General features: G+C 44.8%; 2 non-coding genes across 2 annotated transcripts; one reads left to right on the top strand and one right to left on the bottom strand.

Moving 5' to 3' along the window:
• Window positions 1–16365: 16365 nt before the first annotated feature.
• Window positions 16366–16440, bottom strand: Trnai-uau (transfer RNA isoleucine (anticodon UAU)). The gene has a single exon. It is a non-coding gene; the product is annotated as a tRNA-Ile (tRNA).
• A 1429-nt stretch (window positions 16441–17869) lies between these two features.
• Trnat-ugu (transfer RNA threonine (anticodon UGU)) lies at window positions 17870–17944 on the top strand. Its single transcript has one exon. It is a non-coding gene; the product is annotated as a tRNA-Thr (tRNA).
• Window positions 17945–26162: the final 8218 nt, after the last annotated feature.

Raw genomic sequence — 26162 nt, 5'->3', positions numbered from 1 at the left:
CATATTTTGCTTGCCTCAATGGGGACAGCGGATTATAGGGTTGAGTGTGGCACACTCTCGGACAGTATGAATGCATCTGAATAAATTACATTTATTCCATGGTGGGGGACATTGATGTCGCGAGATCGATTTAACTAGCAATGGTCACAGTAACATCGTCCCAGCATGACATATGCTAAAAATCTATTAATGGAGGAGGAATTACGAATTGGATTCGTAAGTTACACCAATCATCCAAAACATTATTACCACAATGGTCGATGCCACCTGGTGGACTTGCGGGCCCGTAACGCGGTAACAGAAGTATCTAAGCGGAGCAGACACGGACGGGGGATCTCCCTAGCGAAGAGATGGGCTGAAAATAGGGAAATCCACCGAGATAAGCGACTTTTGAAAAGGGCAGATCGTTAGTATGCAGAGTCTGTGAACATTTATTTCGAAAATGGTGAATCTGCTCGAATGCTCACCTACTACTCTCGTAAGCATCTGTGGAAGGAGGTAGAAGGAAAGTGAAACGACTACTCGTCTCTGACTGGTTAGATGTCGACGACTATTCACAGAACGTGGGGTTCACAGGCTTGTCTGCTCTTTAGAATAGGATATCTGGTGACCTGCGGCATCCATTCCTGCCGAAAGAGCGCAGCGTTGGTGCACGCACAAGTGTTACGAAGCAGACCACTCATCGCACATTGCTCAATCGACCACCAATCCTATCTGCGAGTGGTTCCACTACATCCATCTCCACTGTTACAAGTCGATTCCTCAGTCGATCCAAGAGGGTCACTTTCATGCTTCGTCGTAACCTGCCCATTCCGGCAGCCCCAATTTCCTCGTTTGTCTCCCATTCATTGTCCAACACTCCGAGCACTATGACAGAATTGTTTCAACGACAGCACGTAGCTGTACTTTCTTTGTTCGACCGGATACATGCTGACTCCAAAAGATACCATTTAATTATATAATAGCAGCCCTCGCTCTCCTTATCATGTGGGACAAGTTCACGTCCCAATATCCGATCTTGGCGATTGCTGAACCTAGATACTTCAATATTACTATATTTCATACCCAGCCAAACGCAAAATCCAAATCCTCACCTTGCTCACTTCCACCAACAAGATACTTTGTTTTATTTATATTCACTGTTAGCCCCCATTATTTATAAGTAATATTGTCATTTGACACATGGCATCATTCTTTGTTGTTGTTGTGGTCGTCAGTCCTGAGACTGGTTTGATGCAGCTCTCCATGTAACCCTATCCTGTGCAAGTTTCTTCATCTCCCAGTACCTACTGCAACCTACATCCTTCTGAATCTGCTTAGTGTATTCATCTCTTGGTCTCCCTCTACGAATTTTACCCTCCACGCTGCCCTCCAATGCTAAATTTGTGATCCCTTGATGCCTCAGAACATGTCCTACCAACCGGTCCCTTCTTGTCAAATTGTGCCACAAACTCCTCTTCTCCCCAATTCTATTCAAAACCTCCTCATTAGTTACGTGATCTACCCATCTAATCTTCAGCATTGTTCTGTAGCACCACATTTCGAAAGCTTCTATTCTCCTCCTCTCCGAACTATTTATCGTCCATGTTTCACTTCCATACATGGCTACGCTCCATACAAATACTTTCAGAAACGACTTCCTGACACTTAAATCTATACTCGATGTTAACAAATTTCTCTTCTTCAGAAACGCTTTCCTTGCCATTGCCCGTCTACATTTTATATCTACTTCGACCATCATCAGTTATTTTGCTCCCCAAATAGCAGAACTCCTTTACTACTTTAAGTGTCTCATTTCCTAATCTAATTCCCGGCAGGGTCAGGGATTTTCTCTGCCTCGTGATGACTGGGTGTTGTGTGGTGTCCTTCGGTTAGTTAGGTTTAAGTAGTTCTAAGTTCTAGGGGACTGATGACCATAGATGTTAAGTCCCATAGTGCTAAGACCCATTTGAACCATTTTTGAACCTAATCTAATTCCGGCAGCATCACCCGACTTAATTCGACTACATTCCATTATCCTCGTTTTGCTTTTGTTGATGTTCATCATATATCCTCCTTTCAGGACACTGTCCATTCTGTTCAACTGCTCTTCCAAGTCCTTTGCTGTCTCTGACAGAATTACAATGTCATCGGCGAACCTCAAAGTTTTTATTTCTTTTCCATGGACTTTAATACCTACTCCGAATATTTCTTTTGTCTCCTTTACTGCTTGCTCAATATACAGATTGAATAACATTGGGGAGAGGCTACAACCCTGTCTCACTCCCTTTCCAACCACTGCTTCCCTTTCATGCCCCTCGACTCTAATAACTGCCATCTGGTTTCTGTACAAATTGTAAATAGCCTTTCGCTCCCTGTATTTTACCCCTGCCACCTTTAGAATTTGGAAAAGAGTATTCCAGTCAACATTGTCAAAAGCTTTCTCTAAGTCTACAAATGCTAGAAACGTAGGTTTGCCTTTCCTTAATCTTTCTTCTAAGATAAGTCGTAAGGTCAGTATTGCCTCACGTGTTCCAATATTTCTATGGAATCCAAACTGACCTTCCCCGATGTCGGTTTCTACCAGTTTTTCCATTCGTCTGTAAAGAATTCGTGTTAGTATTTTGCAGCTGTGACGTATTAAACTGATAGTTCGGTAATTTTCACATCTGTCTTTCTTTGGGATTGAAATTATCATTCTTACCTAGAGCCATAAGTACTGGCTCGTCAGCAAACAGTAACATGTAAAGTTTGATGCTGTACTGTGAAACCCAAACTCTATTCTAGTAACCAAGAACAACTTCTAAATACAACTTAAATTAAAGCTACTGACTCATAACATCATTATCTTAATCCCTTACTTGCTTTACAGCTTTCCGATGCGTTACAGTCAACCTGAACAACTGCATCACATGGTGGTACATCCTTTTCACTATCTCTGTTAATGCCTCATCCTCGCCATCCTTTTCCAGTGCTGTCCATAGAAACCTCCTTGGCACAAAATCACAGACCTTTTCTAAATCAACAAGCACCAAATGGAGATCTTTTGCGATTATTTTCTGACACGTCTCGTGTACACAAAAGATGTTAACAACACAGCGCTTCCCAGCAGTAACAACTTGAAAATATTTTTTGTTAAATGAGCCCTGAAATGTATTCTGTGGTAAGCCGATGTTCTGCATTGAACTGTCTGTCATCATTCAAAGCAGGAGAATTAAGAGACCATGTAAATCATTTTGCTATCCAACCATATCGTTTCCTAGCCACCCAGCTAGCTTGCCTTGGAAGCTCAATGCACGTTTAATTTTAGTATGTTTTTTAGAGGAAAGTGATAAGCAGAATGAGAGATGTACAATAAGATAAAGGCTCATGTAATTTCCATAACGCTATCTTCCATGGCATGCCTGTTTAGTCTGCGTAGTCCGTTGTGCAAAATCATTGATTGTTTTATTTGTTGGGCCATACTCAGACATATTAATGATTCTCTCATAAAATCATGCGAGATCGTAAAGATGAAACAAGCAGAATTACATGATGCTTATCAGTATATGCACAAACATCAGCTTCCTTCATCGTCCCTCGTCAGGATCTATCTCTACCATCCACCTATTTAAAGTTTTATACACTTTCTATTTCGTGAGGCGAGCCCTGCCATTAATCTATGCTTCCGTGAGAATTTTCTGAGGAGCACACAGACAGGATGTGAATTAATCATAAAATTTCTTTTTGAGACTTCACCGAATTCTGTTTGTGTTGATTCACCATTTACTAAAGACATTGTTTCCACAATGTTAATAGCGTATTTTTTGTGTTCTTTTGGGGATAAATTTCAGTTGTGTGTAGTCCTTTTTTTCCTGGGGAGTTTTTTTTTATTTTTCTGGGCTCATTAGGTTTACAATTAGCGTTTGGCACTCGTCTGGAACAAACTTTTGTCATCAGTTGTTCTCACAATTTGCAGTGCTCCAGCATCCCGTTAAAACAGGAAGAAAGCAGGATGAATGAATGTTACTAGTCCGTACAGATAGAAAAACTTAGTGGCATTGGCCTGTCGTTACGGAAGTAGAGCAGTTTAAAGGCCCACCGGAGCTGACTTTCAAGTGGCCACAGTCGGAGGCATAATGGGAAACAGTATGGCAGGTATTTTGCTTGCTGCTTACTACAACGCTTTTGTGGCTGGACTCAGTTTGGGAGGCCCTTCAGCGGAACCACTAGATGTGTACAAATGTACAGAAAAGAAAGTGGAATCTGTTAGGGAGGTAGAGCCAGCCTGCGTCGACACAGTGGAAAGAAGGGCTGTTTCGACATACCTCCACATTGATGCATTCGCGCTGCCTTTGCAAACAGGAATCGAACAAAATGTTTAATGAACAGAGTCAAAAGCCGGTCGGTGTGGCCGTGCGGCTCTAGGCGATTCAGTCTAGAACCGCGGGACCGCTACGGTCGCAGATTCCAATGCTGCTTCGTGCATGGATGTGTGTGATGTCCTTAGGTTAGTTAGGTTTAAGTAGTTCTAAGGTCTAGGGTTCTAGGGGATGACCTCAGATGTTATGTCCCATAATGCTCAGAGCCATTAAGAACCATTTGAGCAGTTCAGAAAAGCTGGTGTTGGTGGGGAGGATCTAGATGACATAGCTTGTGAAGCAGTTGAAGTAGTCATTAAAATTAAGACTGTTGTGATCGGCAGCATACTCAGCAATTGCTAGTCCTCCTGTTTCTTCGCCACAATTTGCCGATGGCCATTCTTGTGGGCAGACAGCGTGTTGTTTGCCATGCAAGTAGAACGCAGCACAGAGGTTACAGCTTAGTATGTAGATCACATTACTGATTTCACAGGTGGTCCTTTCAGACTGAAGCGCCTAAAACCGCTCGACCACACCGGCCAGCTTCTGACTGCACTGGTGGAAACTCTCCCTAAGGAATATCCTATATTCCTGAACCTCTCGTGGCCTCAACCTTGGTTATTCATTGTCCTACACCCGTAAAATACATTTTAGATAGGTACGTGCCGAGTAAAACTGTGAGGGACGGGAAAAACCCACCGTGGTTCAACAACACAGTTAGGAAACCACAGCGAAAGCAATGAGAGCTTCACTCCAAGTTTAAACGCAGCCAAAACCTCTCAGACAAACAGAAGCTAAACGATGTCAAAGTTAGCGTAAGGAGGGCAATTCGTGAAGCGTTCAGTGAATTCGAAAGTAAAATTCTATGTACCGACTTGACAGAAAATCCTAGGAAGTTCTGGTCTTACGTGAAATCAGTAAGTGGCTCGAAACAGCATTTCCAGACACTCCGGGATGATGATGGCATTGAAACAGAGGATGACACGCATAAAGCTGAAATACTAAACACCTTTTTCCAAAGCTGATTCACAGAGGAAGACCGCACTGCAGTTCCTTCTCTAAATCCTCGCACAAACGCAAAAATGGCTGATATCGAAATAAGTGTCCAAGGAATAGAAAAGCAACTGGAATCACTCAACAGAGGAAAGTCCACTGGACCTGACGGGATACCAATTCGATTCTACACAGAGTACGCGAAAGAACTTGCCCCCTTTCTAACAGCCGTGTACCACAAGTCTCTAGAGGAACGGAAGGTTCCAAATGATTGGAAAAGAGCACAGGTAGTCCCAGTCTTCAAGAAGGGTCGTCGAGCAGATGCGCAAAACTATAGACCTATATCTCTGACGTCGATCTGTTGTAGAATTTTAGAACATGTTTTTTGCTCGCGTATCATGTCGTTTATGGAAACCCAGAATCTACTCTGTAGGAATCAACATGGATTCCGGAAACAGCGATCGTGTGAGACCCAACTCGCTTTATTTGTATATGAGACCCAGAAAAGTTTAGATACAGGCTCCCAGGTAAATGCTATTTTCCTTGACTTCCGGAAGGCGTTCGATACAGTTCCGCACTGTCGCCTGATAAACAAAGTAAGAGCCTGTGGAATATCAGACCAGCTGTGTGGCTGGAATGAAGAGTTTTTAGCAAACACAACACAGCATGTTGTTGTCAATGGAGAGACGTCTACAGACGTTAAAGTAACCTCTGGCGTGCCACAGAGGAGTGTTAGGGGACCATTGCTTTTCACAATATCTATAAATGACCTAGTAGATAGTCTCGAAAGTTCCATGCGGCTTTTCGCGGATGATGCTGTAGTATACAGAGAAGTTGCAGCATTAGAAAATTGTAGTGAAATGCAGGAAGATCTGCAGCGGATAGGCACGTGGTGCAGGGAGTGGCAACTGGCCCTTAACACAAACAAATGTAATCTATTGCGAGTACATAGAAAGAAGGATCCTTTATTGTATGATTATATGATAGCGGAACAAACACTGGTAGCAGTTACTTCTGTAAAATATCTGGGAGTATGCGTGCGGAATGATTTGAAGTGGAATGATCATATAAAATTAATTATTGGTAAGGCGGGTACCAGGTTGAGATTCATTGGGAGAGTCATTAGAAAATGTAGTCCATCAACAAGGGAGGTGGCTTACAAAACACTCGTTCGACCTATACTTGAGTATTGCTCATCAGTGTGGGATCCGTACCAGATCGGGTTGACGGAGGAGATAGAGAAGATCCAAAGAAGAGCGGCGCGTTTCGTCACAGGGTTATTTGGTAACCGTGATAGCGTTACGGAAATGTTTAGCAAACTCAAGTGGCAGACTCTGCAAGAGAGGCGCTCTACATCGCGGTGTAGCTTGCTCGCAAGGTTTCGAGAGGGTGCGTTTCTGGATGAGGTATCGAATATATTGCTTCCCCCTACTTATACCTCCCGAGGAGATCACTAATGTAAAATTAGAGAGATTCGAGCGCGCACGGAGGCTTTCAGACAGTCGTTCTTCCCGCGAACCATACGCGACTGGAACAGAAAAGGGAGGTAATGACAGTGGCACGTAAAGTGCCCTCCGCCACACACCGTTGGGTGGCTTGCGGAGTATAAATGTAGATGTAGATGTAGACATCTGTGCCCTACCCTGTTCACACTTCAGCCCTACACAGTCCTCAGTTCCACCAATGTACACACACAACTTTTTACTGCTCTCCTTTTCTGCTGCCATGCCCCCAGCTCTCCGTCTAACTTTCTATCTGCACCTAGCTGCCTTACCGTCTCTCACTCTCATCTATGTATGCTTCCACAAGCAGCAGCGTACTCTCGCCTACCCCTAACCTGCTACTCCTCCACCTCTCCACTACAACCTGCTCCTTACCCCTACCACCAAGATTGTTTATCCCATCATATGCTGCTTCTGCAGTCCAACGTTGGCAGCCAGAGACTATGGTCGTGTGGGTGTGACATGTTTGTGTGTGTGTGTGTGTGTGTAATGTTTATGGAGCATCTCTCCAACTTTCGATGCGTTATGCACGCCACGTTGTAGTTGCACTAGGAGGCAGGCGTGTCAGAACATTTAGAACCATTCGCATCGTATTGTCCTGTCGAATGATCCAAAGCAGGATGCTGTCATAACTTTTCAGGAGATTGGTATCAGCGACTTCAATGACTTGCACTCTTGACATCTGTTGCATCAAGAACTGTGCTCATACGAAGCAACTGTATTGAGAATTGAAAAGTTGCAGTGATGCTCTATCCACTGTCTCTATTTTCTGTACCAGTATCTCTTGTATTTTCTGAAACCCTGGAGATTTTTATGAAAAGCCATGTATTTGCTTTTGCTTGCCAATAGATTAAGCTGACGAAAAACAATTGCAACGACAAAACCTAAATAATAAGGAGTAACGAGAGTCCATTTGTCTAGGTAACACATTTCAGTGATTAACATCGCAAATTCACAGGTTAATGTAGGAATGAGATAAGCCATTGCAAATGTGAAATGCTAGAACGCTAATACTCAGGGTAATCACCAGAATGGTGAATGAAAGCATGCAACAGTGCATGTATTTTGTTGTACAGTTGCCGTATGTCAGTTTGTGGGACAGAGTTTCATGCCTGTTGCACTTGGTCGGTCAACGCAGAGGTGGTTAATGCTGCAGTTATCGTCTGAAGATGTCCCATATGTGCTCGCCTGGAGACACATTTGGTGACCGAGCAGGCCAAGGCACCATGTCGACACCGTGTATACATGCTGGGTTTACAACACCGTTATGTGGAAGAGCGTAATCTTGTTGGAATGCACCCCTGGGAAACCACGAATAGCAGCTCATCGGGTCAAATCACCAGATGCACCCACAAATTTGCAGTCTGCGTGCGTGGGTTAACACGAGTATGATCTGGCTGTCATATGAAATCGCACCCTTCCCCATATCTTCAGGGGTAGGTCCAGCGTCGCTAGATCGCAGACAATTTGGCTGCAGGTGCTCAACTGGGCTGCTTCTAATACAAGGCCATCACTGGCACTGTGGCGGTGATTTGGGGTCGGTGGCGCGCGTGCTACATGGCGACTGGCTCGGAGCTGTCTTTATAGTACCCGATTTGTAACAGTTCGTTTTGTCACTATGGTGCCAACTGCTGAGCAAATTGCTACTGCAGATGCCGTATGATGCGACAGAGCTATGCGCCGAACACCAAAGCCTTCCGTCTCGTTAGTGCCATGTGGCCTCCGGAGCCTGGTCTTCTTGAGACCGCACATTCCCGTCACCACCGCTGCCAAAAGCCATGTACAGTAGCTATATTCTTGCCAAGTGTTTCTGCAAACATGGCAGAACGAACATCCACCTTCTCGTAATCCTATTACACGGCCTCATTCAAACTCAGTGAGATGTTGATAATGGCGTCTTTGTTGGCTTAATTGCATTCTTGACTAATATCGACACAGCGCGACCGTTACAGCGTGTATTTAAAGAAAACCTGATTTGCACCCCTATAACGACGCTGTTACGAGAGTAGTGCGAAATCTGAATGTACTACCTCATGTTTTAGACGTACAAACACACAAACAACTCCTTCTTGGCATTGCGATTTTTTCCCGTCAGTGCATTTTTATGCAAGTAAAGGACTATTCAGTTTTCATGTTTAACAACTGAACTACTAGTGTAAGTAGAATATTAAGCCTTAATTAAATGAAATTAAGCTTTGTGATAAATAAATTCATGACTCGTAATGTACTAGGAGAACACTGTCCGAATGCTATAATGAATACAGTTTTAAATAGCATCACATTTACATGATCACGCATCTTAATAAATCGCAAGCATAGTGTTAATAATTGAACATCAGCAGATGTGACAATCTATTGTAGGATCCTATCGAAATTATTGAACTGTAATTGTGATCAACTGATAATTAAGGGGAGTTAGAACGAAAAAAAAGTTCTCTTCACATTTTCGGATTTTTATATTTTAATAAAATTTGCAGTTTTACGAATAAAAAATATATAGATAGGGTGGTCCATTGATAGTGACCGGGCCAAATATCTCACGAAGTAAGCATCAAACGAAAAAACTACAAAGAACGAAACTAGTCTGGCTTGATGGGGGAAACCAGATGGTGCTATAGTTGGCCCGCTAGATGGCACTGCCATAGGTCAAACGGATATCAACTGTGTTTTTTAAAATAGGAACCCCCATTTTTATTACATATTCGTGTAGTACGTAAAGAAATATGAATGTTTTAGTTGGACCACTTTTTTCGCTTTGTGATAGGTGGCACTGTAATAGTCACAAACGTATAAGTACGTGGTACCACGTAACATTCCGCCTGTGCGGACGGTATTTTCTTCGTGATACATTACCCGCGTTAAAATGGACCGTTTACCAATTGCAGAAAAGGTCGATATCGTGTTGATGTATGGCTATTGTGATCAAAATGCCCAACGGGCGTGTGCTATGTATGCTGCTCGGTATCCTGGACGACATCACCCAAGTGGCCGGACCGTTCGCCGGATAGTTACGTTATATAAGGAAACAGGAAGTGTTCAGCCAAATGTGAAACGTCAACCACGACCTATAACAAATGATGATGCCCAAGTTGGTGTTTTAGCTGCTGTCGCGGCTAATCCGCACATCAGTAGCAGACAAATTGCTCGAGAATCGGGAATCTCTAAAACGTCGGTGTTGAGAATGCTACATCAACATCGATTGCACCCGTACCATATTTCTATGCACCATGAATTGCATGGCGACGACTTTGAACGTCGTGTACAGTTCTGCCACTGGACACAATAGAAATTACGGGACGATGACAGATTTTTTGCACGCGTTCTATTTAGCGACGAAGCATCATTCACCGACAGCGGTAACGTAAACCGGCAGAATATGCACTATTGGGGAATGAAAATTCCACGATGGTTGCTACAAGTGGAACATCAGCGACCTTGGCGGGTTAATGGTTCAAATGGCTCTGAGCACTATGGGACTTAACATCCGAGGACATCAGTCCCCTAGAACTTAGAACTAATTAAACCTAACTGACCTAAGTAAATCACACACATCCATGCCCGGGGCAGGATTCGAACCTGCGACCAAAGCGGTCGCGCGGTTCCAGACTGAAGCGCCTAGAACCGCTCGGCCACTCCGGCTGGCGTGGGTTAATGAATGGTGCGGCATTGTGGGAGGAAGGATAATTGGCCCCCATTTTATCGATGGCAATCTAAATGGTGCAATGTATGCTGATTTCCTACGTAATGTTCTACCGATGTTACTACAAGATGTTTCACTGCGTGATAGAATGGAAATGTACTTCTAACATAATGGATGTCCGGGAAATAGCTCGTGTGCGGTTGAAGCGGTATTGAATAGAATATTTCATGGCAGGTGGATTGGTCGACGAAGCACCATACCATTACCCGCACGTTCACCGTATCTGACGTCCCCGGATTTCTTTCTGTGGGGAAAGTTGAGGGATATTTGCCATCGTGATCCACCGAAAACGCCTGACAACATGCGTCAGCGCATTGTCAATGCATGTGCGAACATCACGGAAGGCGAACTACTCGCAGTAGAGAGGAATGTCGTTACACGTATTGTCAAATGCACTGAGGTTGACGGACATCATTTTGAGCATTTATTGACTTAATGTGGTATTTACAGGTAATCACGCTGTAACAGCATGCCTTCTCAGAAATGACAAGTTCACAAAGGTAAATGTATCACATTGGAGCAACCGAAATAAAATGTTGAAACTTACCTACGTTCTGTATTTCAATTTAAAAAATCTACCTGTTACCAACTGTTCGTCTAAAATTGTGAGCCATATGTTTGTGACTATTGCAGCGCCATCTATCACAAAGCAAATGAAGTAGTCAGACTATTTCTTTACGTACTACACGAATACGTAATAAAAAATGGGTAGTTCCTATTTAAAAAAAACGCAGTTGATATCCGTTTGATCTATGGCAGCGCCATCTAGCGGGCCAACCATAGCGCCATCTGGTTTCCCCCCATCCAGACAAGTTTCGATTTCGTGAGATATTTGGCCCGGTCACGATCAATGGACCACCTTGTATATATATATATATATATATATATATATATATATATATATATATATATATATATATATATATATATATTCCTTATACTTACAAACTCACATAGGAAATATTTCTACACCGGTTAAAAAGTAGACATTTTTAGGTGCATTACTTCAAGAGCTAATAAAATCGGTAATTTCTTATGTAGAGGGCTATGGATAGCTATGTTATAAATGTCATGTCCAGAACACGATGGGCACCACATTGAGAAAGTTGAAACAAAGTTTGAGAGACATGAAACTTTCTGAAGGTAAAACCATAAGCGGCAGGCCGACAGGCAAAATGATTGATGAACTACAGCAGTATTAAGGGATAGTCATTAGAAATAATACTTACCATTTGTTGAAAAATAAGCAGGCAGTACGGGCTACATTCTTTCACAGACTGTCAACTGATGAAAAACCAGTTCACCACCTTTTCCCTCTTGTACCTGATTCACGGTGCAATTACCGCAATGCTCAGTACACAAACAATTCATACAGCCATAAACATTCCATCCCAGCAGCAGCCATGGATACCATAAAACCTATTTATAGAGACCTGGCAAATCGTGACTTACTGAAGAAGTGTCTGCATGGTCAAACTCCAAATCGCAATGAGTTGTTCAATAATCTTATATGGACTCGCTTACAAAAAAATGTTTTTGTTGGAATGAAGACACGAAAGTGGGGGTCAGTGATGCTGTTATTGCTTTTAATGATGGCAACATTGGTAGGTTGAAAGTGCTACAGCATATGGGAATTAATCCTGGAGCAAACTGCATCAGAGAACTTGAACGGATGGACAAGGTTCGCATTGATAAAGCAGAGTATGCAGCACAGTTGGTCACTAAGGAGTCCAGAAAGAACAAAAGAAGAAAAAAACTTGGAAAAACATCAAGAGGATGATACACAGTATGGTGCAGGGTGCTTCTGAGTGAGTAAAAATATTAAGTGAGGTACAGTCTTTTGAAACCTTAGAAGCAGTTCCCGAAAATGTACATTTTCTGTTGCATTTTTCCCTAAATCTCAGAAACCACTTCGAGTAGAGTATTCAAGTTTTCCGGGAGTAATAACATATATATCCTGAGTCTACTGAACTAAAATAAGAACGTAATGTTATGTATAATTAAAATTATTTAGGATAAAGTACAAAAAAGTACACTAAATTTTAACAGTGTAATTAAAAAATTGTATTTCAGAAAGCAGTGGCTGAAATGCAATTATTGTAGTTCAGTAGACTCAGAAGACAGTTTAATGTCCTCTAAAAGTTTGATGTTAATGATTACTGTGGTTCCTGAAGTACAGGGAAGCCAAGTCACTAAATTTAACATTGTCGGGATAGGGCGTTCCAATTCCCCTTGAATACTTTTAAGTGGGGATTGAAGACTTTTATTATGATCACAGTATTAAGATATGGCAAAAGAATAATTCAAGTAGGAGTCGTCTGAATGAGGTTGCCATGCGTCTCATTGTAAGATAATGTTACCCACATCGAGGTAACAATGTATAGTTTAGTTTGCACAAAATGTACAGATATACTTCACACAATCAGCGACAACATACGTCCGTTCAGTGATAGACGTTAAGCCCTACTTACACAGCAGAAATTATCACCCTAAAGTAGCTGAAATTTGCAACCTAATGAATTGGGTGTATATTGTTATAAATATGGGAAACTACCCGACAACAGAAATACTTCATCTACTCTTCCACCTGCTATAGTCGCGCTCCTATTAATAATTATATTTTTTTTCTCATTTTTCATTCTGACAAGGGGAAGGCCTCAGACACGGCCAACCGATTTGGCTCAAATTTGGCAGGTCGCTTGTGTACAACCTAAAACAAAGGAATCTAAGTTATTTTGGGTCAACACCCCCGCATTTTTTGAGAAAATCACCCCTAAAGGTCATGAAGAGCAACCGACTCAAAATTGGACGGATCGATAGATAATTGTAAATACAGCATTTTTCATCATCAGGTATGGGGTCCGCAAACGCAAACTTTTTCAGAAATCGATGAAAGAAACTTTATAACTGCCGCTTCTGTACCTACACGGTAAACGCTATTCGGCGACAGCGCTGACAGCGCACCAGCCAAGGTAACTGGTTGGTACTCGAAAAACCCGGGTTCGAGTCTCGAAGAATCCTACCGGATGTTATTCTTTTCGTTTGTAATTTTCCATATCTCAATTGACAGGGATAGGAGGGTTAATAAGGTAAGTAAATCAATAACGTATGATAATAATAAGGTAGCAAACTAATTTCCTAAAAACCTTGAGTTAGTAAAGTATTAAACTTTTTAGCCTTGCCACATGAAAATAACTCCGAGTAAGAGTGCTGCGAATTCCTCACGAGGGATCGCAGATAGCCAGCGACTCGACGCTTGTTTACAGCGAGGCAGGGGACAGAATGCACTCGCGGGGAGTTATGTTGTCCCGGTTGCCTCTTCATCATATCATGGTTGTGAACCTGAAAGAGTGAAGATGTCCAGTACGAGCCTTATAGAAGTCAGTCGGAGAGAATTGTTTTCCGTCAGTAGGCTGTCGCGAACCTCGCGGATACATGTAATCATTTTTCCACTGTTAATGCGCCGAATGAAATGCGTTTTGTGAATGAATACAGTGTCCTTCCGTAAGTAAAATATGACGAGTACTGTATGTAGTTTGTAGTAATTAGCTCGTCTGTTTAAGCTGTAGTAACTAGTTATTGTTTGTTGTGTCATATCTTTCAGGTGCATAATCTGAATAATTGAGGATGCACACCCTTCGACTAGCGCTATAATATATAGTTGGGGGCCTGTCACAGACGATGGCTAGCGGGAAGTTACCGACGCTGTGTTTTGGTTTGTAAAAAGTGTTGCAAGACAGATGCATTATCAATGCACTACCGGAAGCAGGCAGTTCTGTTTCTCGTCGTTCCAGATTGATAGGAGCGGCTATCGTTGAGCGATTTTTGGAGCTGACTAACGAAATGACTTTTGTTGATACTGAAGTACCATACCACGAAGACGAAACAGAAGCTGATTCAGTGGAAGATATCCCGACTAGTGAATCGCAAAATGGTTATAACAATTTGGGAATCTCCACTTCACTGGGAATATGTGCTTCATCTGTTCCCGATGAGTATTACGAACCGGTTACCGAACGATTGAACTACGGCGTTATACCCCTTGAAGTAAAAGTAAAGGCGGTAGCACTAGCCAGGAATCACCCAAATTGGAACTTACAAACACTGCAAAAGAATGGAGCAACAACAGCCCTGAATAAGAATAAGGACTTGAAAGTGTGGGAAAGTGATATCGTTAAAGGAGGGACAAGATACGACAAATACCAGACGATAAATAAGTGAACATACGACTGATTTGTCGAATCTCGTTGTCGTAACTAGAATGTAACAACGAGAATACTTATGGATTGGGCTGCAGGTGCAGCGCTTCAATATACGGCCAACAAGGATTTTACGTTTGCTGCATCATTATCCTGGGCAAGAAATTTCAAATTGGAGTATAAAATTCGTCAACGGCACGTCACTAAATATGTCTCTCATAAGGAGGTACAAAATATTGAAGGTATACAAAAAGTGGCGGCTCTTTTCAGCACACAAAGGCCATCACTTATGACTTATTTTAATCGTGATTACGTGATCAACACCGATCAAACAGGATGCGAGTATCGGGTGAACATTCGACGCACGTTATCGTATAAGGGAGAAAAATGAACCCTTGTCGCAGTTGGTAGTAAAAACAAACTAACACATTCGTACACGGTGCAATATGCCATCACAGCCTCTGGAAAAGTGTTGCCTAAGGGTTTCCTGTCTTTACAAGAAAGGAATGTTACATTTGGTCCTCGGGTTATAGAATATGTCAATCGTTTAACCGACAAGCTGAAAAATGTTAACATTGCCTGCTCCAAATCCGGGAAACTGACGAATGCGATTTACAGAACATTTCTTGAGAATGTTTTAAAACCATACGTTTCTGATAACAAGTTTTGCCTAACATTGCATGCCTGGAGTGGACAAATTAACACTACAATATATGACAGAATGTTTATAGATGGCGAGGGTCAGCTGACGTGCACCGTAAAAGTAATACAAACAAACTGCACACCTGTGTGCCAACCGTGTGATGTTTATTTCTATCGCCAGGCTAAAAACTTTATTTCCAGGCTTCAGAATTGCAGTGTGCTTCTGGAAACTCAGTGGGAATTGCAGAACCACACGGATGCAATAATTCATAACCAGCTTTCAGCAACGATTTTTCAGGCAATGATATTGTATACGTGGTAGGCATCAAAATTAATTCCCGAAAATGACATAATTTTAAATGTAAACCAAGTTAGCTTTCCGCCGACTCTTCGGAAGGAACAGTGTAGCTGTCGAAAAATTGCATTCATGCATTAATGCCGTGAGTATATTTGTTTCAAATGTTCATATGACAAGTACCATCCATCTAGTTGTTCGAAGAAAAGTGAGGACACATAACAGTGACTGGAAGAGCCATTGTAAAGTGACCTGGAGTAATATTTTACTTGTTTACTATCCCAAGAGATTTGAGAAATTTATTTGCCTACCTTATTATGATCATTCCTTATTGATTTACTTACATTATTAGCCCTCCTATCCCTATAAATTGAGATATGGAAAAATACAAACGAAAAAGAATAACATCCGCGAGGTTTCTTCAAGATTTGAACCCGGGTTCTCCCATTCCCAGGCAGTTACCCTTTTCTCTTTTTTTTTTAAAAAAAAGAGTGTTCAGTTTTCAGTAGGTGGAGATAAAGCGTGCAGGGGTCGGAACCCGGGGGCTGGCCGTGATGTCTCCCCCTCCCGTCCCTGAATCACTCCCTCAAAGTAGCTTTTTGATTTATTTTTATTTTATTATTTTTATTATGCTAGAAATGAAATGATAATTAAATGGACACCCTAGCTGCATACAGGCGTTGATGTACTTCATTAGGGACATGTTGAAAATGTGTACCCCAACCGGGACTCGAACCCGGGATCTCCTGCTTATATGGCAGACGCTCAATCCATCTGAGCCACCGAGGGCACAGAGGAGAGCGCGACTGCAGGGACTTGTCCCGTGCACGCTCCCCGTGAAACCCACATTCCCAACATGTCCACACCACTACATTCGTAGTGCGCCTAAGAGATGTTTGCCTATCATACTCATTACTCGTGGCAGATTAATCTACCAAGTCCCGTACGAGTTCAGGTTCGGGGCACACATTTTCAACATGTCCCTAATGAAGTACATCAACGCCTGTTTGCAGCTAGGGTGTCCATTTAACTATCATTTCATTTCTAGCATTTCTAGCAAAGCTGCATGGTCATCTACGGTAACTGTTCTTTCGGGAACAGATACTATCGTCATGTATAGTTAATATATGGCTTCCCGGCCATTGACCTTCTTGCGCGAACGCACACACTATGCCTGAACTCGTACGGGACTTGGTAGATTAATCTGCCACGAGTAATGAGTATGATGGGCAAACATCTCTTAGGCGCTCTACGAATGTAGTGGTTTGGACATGTTGGGAATGTGGGTCTCACGGGGAGGGTACAAGGGACAAGTCCCTGCAGTCGCGCTATCCTCTGTGCCCGCGGTGGCTCAGATGGATAGAGCGTTTGCCATGTAAGCAGGAGATGCCAGGATCGAGTCCCGGTCGGGGCACACGTTTTCAACATGTCCCTAATGAAGTACATCAACGCCTGTTTGCAGCTAGGGTGTCCATTTAATTATCATTTCATTTCTAGGTAAGCTGCATGGTCATCTACGGTAACTGTTCTTTCGGGAACAGATACTATCGTCATGTATGCTTAAAATATGGCTTCCAGGCCATTGACCTTCTTGTGCGAACGCACACGCTATGCCCGAACTCGTACGGGACTTGGTAGATTAATCTGCCACGAGTAATGAGTATGATGGGCAAACATCTCTTAGGCGCTCTACGAATGTAGTGGTTTGGACATGTTGGGAATGTGGGTCTCACGGGGAGGGTACAAGGGACAAGTCCCTGCAGTCGCGCTATCCTCTGTGCCCGCGGTGGCTCAGATGGATAGAGCGTTTGCCATGTAAGCAGGAGATGCCAGGATCGAGTCCCGGTCGGGGCACACGTTTTCAACATGTCCCTAATGAAGTACATCAACGCCTGTTTGCAGCTAGGGTGTCCATTTAATTATCATTTCATTTCTAGCTAAGCTGCATGGTCATCTACGGTAAATGTTCTTTCGGGAACAGATACTATCGTCATGTATACTTAAAATATGGCTTCCCGGCCATTGACCTTCTTGTGCGAACGCACACGCTATGCCCGAACTCGTACGGGACTTGGTAGATTAATCTGCCACGAGTAATGAGTATGATGGGCAAACATCTCTTAGGCGCACTACGAATGTAGTGGTGTGGACATGTTGGGAATGTGGGTCTCACGGGGAGCGTGCAAGGGACAAGTCCCTGCAGTCGCGCTCTTCTCTGTGCCCTCGGTGGCTCAGATGGATAGAGCGTCTGCCATGTAAGCAGGAGATCCCGGGTTCGAGTCCCGGTCGGGGCACACATTTTCAACACGTCCCTAATGAAGTACATCAACGCCTGTTTGCAGCTAGCGTGTCCATTTAATGATCATTTCATTTCTAGTATTTCTAGCAATGCTGCATTGTCATCTACGGTAACTGTTCTTTCGGGAACAGATATTTTTATTTTTTTTTCACCAGGAACAAGGTAAATGAAGAAAAGATCTTAATTGGTACAAACTTAAATACAACAGAAATGTCATCCTTCCGGCGAAAATTACACAAGACATTATACTTGTACAAAGCGGGAAATTTTTTTTTATGAACAAGGTGTAGGAAAAAAACAGAATAATAATACTGATGTAAGCTAAGAGGTGTGAAGCAACATAGAGTGTAGTGAGGGAAAAACCAGTGTTTTCTGGTATAGTGCATAAAAGAAAGGAGGCGCGTGTCCATGCGCCTACTCCACTGTGGGTTACAATGTAGAAGAAAGTAGCGCGGGGGGTCTCAGATGTCAGCAGGGGGGGGGGGGGGCAGGAGTGTTGTCGGCATGTGGCACCATCCAACTAAGCGGGGGTGACGTAAAGATCGCGTGTAGGTAATTGGCGAAGAAGGCGCGGTAGCGCGGTCGGTGTTCGACTTCACTGTGGGCGGTTTGTAAGTACTGCCAGAAATCAAGGCGTGATTTGTCGCCCTCATTATACATGTAGGTGATCGTCCATCCCTTGACTCATACAATCGCATGATTTTTGGTGGCGGGGAAATAAATATTCTCAGGATGGATAAAAGTCCATGGGTCAATCGAGTCCGGCGGAACGCGGAGGTAACAGGCAACAAACTGTCGGGCAAGTTTCCAGACGTCACTGGTGGCAGCACAAGTCAGTTGATGGACATCGTCATCCACGAGGTGGCAAATGGAACAAAGTGGAGAGTGGAGAGTCCTTTAGTCCGATGGCGTGAAGACGATGATTTGTGGCGAATTTTTTATTTGCGACTTGGTACCTTGTTGCCCGGACGTTGGAAGGAAAGAAAGGCTGGTGGATGTGACGCCAAACCGTGGGCCACCGCGTGGACGGATGTCTCAGTTCGATATTGTTGCTGCATATGGAACGAAGGAGTGGGGTGTAAAAATTGTTGGGTCGAGGAGAACGCGTGGTCGGTAAGTGTGAATGAGCAAAACTGAAGTCGACGATGAAATCAGAAATATCCGTCAGATGGTGCTTGATGTGTCCGACTGGTACTGGTGGTGTTATGGTCGCGGGCAAAAGAATTTCCAGCAAGCTGCGCGTAAGGGCGGTGCCCCCGTGCCACTGCTTGTGCATGGTGGACATGTACAAGGTCGCCGCGCGGAGTCGCACATTGACAAGGCCCCTGGCCCCCCGCTCGCGGGGGAAGGGTGAGCGTGTCGTAGCGGACCTTAAAGAGCGTACCGGCCGTAAGGAAGTATCCGAAGGTGGCCTGGAGGCTGCGTCCAATAGTTGATGGCAGCGGGAGGACCTGTGCAATGTGGGCCATTCTGGACGCCACATGTTGATTCAGGTATTGGACACGTTGCAAAGAATCGAGTCGTCGGAGAGGATTTTGTCGCACCGTCGTAGGGATAGTTTGGAGTGCACGCCGAAAATTGATGGCAGCGGAGCGGCGCACGGTGGAGGTGAAAATGATATCAAGGTATCGCTGTTTTTGTACACACGGGAGAGGTGCTAAGTCGTCGTGTGAGAGGCCGCGTCCAATGGGCATCGCCGCGGATTTAGCCACATTCATGTTACTGCCCGCTGCAGGGCCGTACGTTGATATCAAATCAAGTACCGTGTGTGTTTCACTCCGTGATCGGATCAAGAGGAGGAGGTCGTCCGCATACGCACGGCATCGATAACTGTGCTGTCGCAGAGTGAGACCAGAAAGGTGGCTCGTCAGACTCCCGATGAGTGGCTCCAGGCTTATGGCATCGAGCAGGGTCGAAAGTGGGCAGTCTTGCCGTACGGAACGCCGGATCGCCACTGGTCCCGCCACACGGCCATTAACCTGAATCAGCGATTCGGCGGTGCCGTACAGGCGCCGGATCACGTCGATAAAGGCCGGTGGAAAACCCATGCGGTTCATCACTGAGAACAGACAAAGATGCCGCACTTTGTCGAATGCGCTGTCAAAATCAATGGTAACCACTGCGGCGCGGATTCTGCACGCCGCTGCCAGTGCAATTAAATCGCGACATTCTCCTGTGGCCGTTTGTATATTAACTGAGCCGCCCGGAGTTGTCTGTTCCGGGGATAGAATGCTGAGCAGGACCTTGCGGCATCGCGTTGCCAGTAGGCGTGTAAAACTTTTACTGTCTGCGTTAAGCAGAGTCAGGGGATGTTAATGTGCAGTCGTCACACCTGGTGTCGGTTTGCGGATGGGTATAATAATTCCTGTGACGAAGGACGGCAGTACGGCGTTCCCCATCGTCAGCAGTTCATGAAACATCGTCGTCCACCGTGACGCCATTAGTGTGAAGAAAGCGCGATAAAATTCTATCGGCAATCCGTCGACACCAGGTGACTTATTCAGAGCACCTTTTTTGATTGCATCGTGGATTTCGTCACGCGTAATGGGCTCCATCAGCTCGTCCGCTTCGTCGCTGGTGAGGATGCGAGTTACGTGTGGTAACACAGACTCCTCAGCGTGGTTGTTGCTAGTCTCCTCCTGGTACATTGTGCGGTAGTGGTCGCCAAAGGCACTGACGATTTCGGCCTGGCAAGTGACGTGCTGGCCGCGACAGGTGGTGATCTCGGTGATGAGTTGTTGTCATCGATGTTTCCTATTGGAGGCGATATGATGCATGGTCGGATGTTCTTCTTCCGCCGAATCTTGGCATCGGGTTCGCACCATAGCCCCCTGCAGTCTACGGCGTGTCAAAGTTACAATTTGCGCCTTAATCCTCCTGCGTTCCCTCTGAGTGTCGAGGGTGGGCGGTGGGGCGTCCAGGTCGCGGAGAACGGCGTAGAAATAGTTGGTAGTGTGCCGGCGCCACATAGCAACTTCCTTTCCATACTGAATCAAAGTATGTCGAATGGCAGGTTTGGGACATTCCAGCCACCAGGTCAAGGTCGTGCAGTATTTAGGTAAGCGACGTTCACAGGTGGCCCATGTCTCGGTAACACGTTGAAGACATTCCGGAACATGAAGATGGGACGTGTTTAGCTTCCACGGTGCACGACAACGTTAGACCACTTGCTTGGGGAAGAGAATGTTGCAGATGTAGGCACAGTGGTCCGAAAAGGCCAGGGGCCAAAGTTCTGCACCTTGAACTGCAGGTGTGAGTTCCCGAGAGACGTAAATTCCATCAAGGCGGCTCGCGGAGTGACTCGCCTGGTAAATATGTCCAGGCGCGTCGCCGTGCTGAACTTCCCAAGTGTCGCGGAGCAACAGATCTCGGACGACAAGACGCAGTTCTTGACAGGCGTTGTACTAGGGCACTTGATCTTAAGGGTGCAATACACAATTAAAATCACCCCCAAGCAAGTAATGGTCGCAGCGTCCAAGAAACAAAGGAGCGATTTCTTCTGAATAGAAGAGTGCCCTGTCGCGTCTGCGGGTGGAGCCTGACGGAGCGTAAATGTTGACGATACGCGTCCCCATGACGGTGACGGCCATGCCTCTGGCAGATGGAAGGTATGTGATATCGGCCATTGGAATGCCTTCTCTGGCGTAGATGGCTACGCCGCGTCCCAGGTGGTCACCAGGAGAAGGATAAGTGATATAACCCGCGACGTCTGGAAGTGTGGCCAAGTGAACTTCCTGTAGTAGTGCGATATCGACGTCCGACGCCCATATCATCTCTCGCAGCAGTTGAAGTTTCACTGGTGAGCTAATGGTGTTAGTATTGATCGTCGCTATTCTGTGGGTTTGGAGCCGTACCCCGCCGTGGAGGGGAACTCCACCGGCGGAGGATGAAGGGCGAGGCAACGGCGACGGTGTTATCAGCGGCGTAACGATGCTTCCATCTGGGGTAACTCTGTCCCCAGCGTGTGGTCCGGGTCCTCATCGACGTCCTCACCATTGAAGGCGCTGTCGTTGTGATGGTCGTACATTCCACTTCGGTCATAGGGGCGGAGGACGTCTCGGCGGCAGTCGCAAAGGTGGAGTCCATTGGTTCAGGAGCATCTGAGCGAGCCAGTAGAGTAGGCATCGACACAGCCACAGTCGGCGTCATGTTGTCGTCATTCGTATCGTCGTGTGGGTTCTCCAGGCCTCGTTGGGTCGGACGGCCTCTGGAGTATCAGGGGGAGGTGATCCGTCTCGTTCCGAGATCGTACGGCGCCTCCTCTTGCGCCTCTTAGGTGAACGTTGTTTGCGGGTTCGTCCCTCCGTGTCGGAAGACGGAAGGGAGTCGCGTCGCTCTGAGAGGAAGGCCGTCGCAGGAACGTCAAATGAAGGGGCGTCCATGTGTTCAGGCGGGTGGGGGTCAGAAGTCGTCGCTGTTGGTAGTGGCGCCGGAGTAACGTCAGGCTTTGAGCGCGACGTGTCGGCCCCGGCGGTATCCGTAGCAGCTGGAAGGGTCACCGGTACGTGGTCCGATGGGCGGCGGCCGGTGGGAGGAGAAGAGAGCGCCGATGCGTAGGTGATCGGTAAAACCGTCGTCGGAGCCGGAGGTGCCACGGTAGCGGCTGGCAGCTGGGTGATTCGTCGCTGAAGACACTCAGATCTGAGGTGGCCTTCTTTGCCGCACCCGGAACAGGTCTTGGGTTGGCCGTCGTATATGACAACCGCTCGGCACCCGCTAATTTGCAGGTCGATGGTGGCGATGGAGGTCGATGGTGATCTGCCGTACACCGTTAAGAACGAGGTACGTTTGGAATTGCGCCCAGCGTTCGGCAGTGTGGCCATGTACAGTGCCATAGGGGAGGAAAGCCGCGATAACGTCTTCCGCCGGAAGCTCGAACGGGAGTTCAAAAACTCGTATGGTGCGCATTCCTAAGCCGGCATGGTAGACAGTGACCGCTCCGACATTGCCGTCGGCGTGGCAAAAGCGTAATCCATGGTTGGTGTCACGAAGTGTTCTTTCACATACCGCGTCATTGACGACTTTGACGTACACAGTATTGCTTAATATGGACAAATGGATGCCCAAGATGTCGGAAGCGGGGATCTTAGCAACATCGCGTAGGAAGCGTTCCACTTCCAAGGCCTTTGGTCGTTGCAGAAGTTGAATCGTAATGTTGATTTTCGAAAACGGTTCTAGTGCACGTAAGCGACACGTAAGTGACGGCCGCTGAAATGTAAACAACAGCGAGCGCGCGTGCTCCGCAGGCGAAAACAAAAACACGTCCGCACTGCACGGCGGCGAAAGCCGGACAGGCCTTGGCCGTTGCGCTATCGGCGCTGTCGGCGAAAGGCGTTTTGCATGTCGGTACAGAAGGGACAGTTGTAAAAGTTTCTTACCCCCATTTCTGGAAAAGTATGCGTTTTCTGACCCCATACCTGATGATGAAAAATGCTCTACTTACAATTATCTATCGATCCCGCCAATTTTGAGTTGATTGCTCGTCATAACCTTTAGGGGTGATTTTCTCAAAAACGAGGGGGGTGTTGACCCAAAATATCTTAAGAATTCCTTCGTTTTAGATTGTACACAAACGACCTGCCAAATCTGAGCCGTGTCTGAGGCCTTCCTCTTGTGAGTGTTATTATCCACATCGTACTGAATGGCCAAATTTATTAAAATATTATTATTAATAATGTGTTTCATGCAAATTTATTATTCTGATGATAACTTTTGGTATTGTGATTACAATACCATGTTTAGTTTTTCCGGAAACTGTATAGATTCAAAGAAATGAATAATTGAAATTACTTTATTTTGTTGAGATAATCAGTGATGTTGGAAATCCTGACACATACTATTAGAAAGCTATGATTCCAGACTTTGCAGTAACATGTTTTAATGTCTGAGAAACTAATTAACTTAAAAGATAACTAGCGTAAAATTTAACAACAAAAATACATTTGGTTTTTTTGCATTTATACCTGTTTACTTCCCATGTTTACGATTTACCCCTCTAATTTTTCTGGGCTGTTTGACCGTCCGTTAATCAGACAAGTCACTAATAAAGAATTTGCATAATTTCTAATTTGGCAACTAATTTCCAACACAGGCATACAAAACTGCTCTGTAACGTATTACACTTTGTGACCTAACCACCCATTTTGTAAACCACGTCACTGTTGAAACATACACGGAGGTAGCTAAAGTCATGAGATACCTCCTAATATTGTGTCGGACCTCATTTTACCCGGAGTAGTGCAGTAACTCGACGTGGCCTAGACTCAAGTCGTTGGAAGTCCCCTAAAGAAATATTGATCCATACTGCCTGTATAACTGTCCATAATGGAAGAAAGTGTTGCCGGTGCAGTATTTTGTCCACTATCTGACCTCTCGATTATGTCCCATATATTTTCAGTGTTATTCATGTGGCTTGAATTGTGCAAAATGTTCTTCAAACCAGTCGCGAAAACTAGTGGCCCGGAAACACGGCGCATTTTCATTTATACAAACTGGAACGTTGTTTGGGAACGTGAAGTCCATGAATGACTGCAAATGGTATCCAAGTAGCCGAACTAAACCATGGACCCAGTCCACTGCATGCAAACACAGCCCACACAATTACTGAGCCAAGGCCAGCTACCACAATGCTTTTTTCACAATCTCGGTCCATGATTTCTTGGTGTCTGCGCCGCACGCGGACCCTACCATCAGCTCTTACCAACTGAAATCCGGACACATTTCACTAAGCCACGGTTTTCCAGTCGTCTAGGGTGCAACTAGACAAGGAGTGGCGATGCAGACCATGTCGTGCTATTAACAATGGCACTCGCGTCGGTCATCTGCTGCCATAGCCCATGAACGTCATATTTCGCCGCATTGTTCTAACGAAAACGTTCATCGTGCATTCCACCTCGATTTCTGCAGTTGTATCTCACCGCGTCACTTGTCTGTTAGCACTGACAATTCCACGCGAAAGGCGCTGCTTTCGGTTGTTAGATGAAGGCCGTCGGCCACTGCGTTGTCCGTGGTGAGAGGTAATACCTGAAATTTGATATTTTTGGCACACTTTTGACACTATGGATCTCGGAATTTCGAATTCCCTGACGATTTCCGAGCCAGAAAGTCCCATGCATTTCACACCATCTACCATTCCGCGTTCAAAGTCTGTTAATTCCCGTCGTGCGAACATAATCACGTCGAGAATCTTCCCACATGAATCACCTGGGTGCAAATGACAGCTACACCGTAGCACTGTCCTTTGATACCTTTTGAACTCGATACTATGGTCATCTGGAATTGTGCATGTCACTGTCCTGTGACTATTGTCACCTCAGTGTGTAGCTTGTCTAAAATAGTAAATCCTCACCTAGCAGATTTATAAACAAATATGTGTTTTCCAAAGTCAAAACATATTCATACGTAGATCGTTAAATAAAAACGCTTTATTCCAGAGCGCGCTAACATAGAGCAACATCTGTGTACCGAGCTCGCGCACAACAATCATTATGCTAACATCTCTGGGTCGGTGCCTAGAAAGTGATCACATGTCGATGCAAAGTTATGCTCACCAAGGTGAAGGTCTGCATTAAATGTATAAAACTCTGATAAACGTCAAATCTGGAAAATTCACATCTCTGCGTATTTCGCTTGTTTGACTATATATATATGTGTGTGTGTGAAATAACTCTTTGAATATCTGTGGCTGTTGCGAGCAAAAACAGCTTTTACCAACCTGACTTCGTAAATTTTTTTTTTTTTTTTGACTCATGATACACCTAATATTCATGGTGAATTAAGCGGACAACTATGCTCAAATGACTGAGTTTTGGAAGAAGGAGGTTTAATATAGTTATTGAAACTGTCTCTGAATGTGTGAACTAGCCAGGTTGTTGTGCTATGTAAACAGGAGATTTAAGAAACTGGTCGTAGTCCCAAAAAGACTATTTAAGTTTAATAAATGTGTCACATAAGTGAATTTAAAACAATGGTATTGTGTGTATTGTCGTTTAACACCATCGAATTCGCAGAAATAGTTTCCAGCTTCGAGACTACGAACTCGTAGTCTAACGAGAAAAGGAAGAAGAAGCTGGGGGAACAGGTTAGTGCTGTCACACAAAGTGCTCTTTCTAGTTGTACAAAGGTGTTACCTTGCCAGAAATGAATATGATATGGTAGTAGACAAAGCACACTCCTGTGTGTTCGTAAATATTTCGTAAATCACTCAGGAAGTG

This window comes from Schistocerca cancellata, chromosome 2 (genome assembly GCF_023864275.1).
Source record: "Schistocerca cancellata isolate TAMUIC-IGC-003103 chromosome 2, iqSchCanc2.1, whole genome shotgun sequence".
NCBI lineage: Eukaryota > Metazoa > Arthropoda > Insecta > Orthoptera > Acrididae > Schistocerca > Schistocerca cancellata.
The sequence above is the reverse complement of the archived record's forward strand: the minus strand, read 5'-3'. Positions and strand labels throughout refer to the sequence as shown.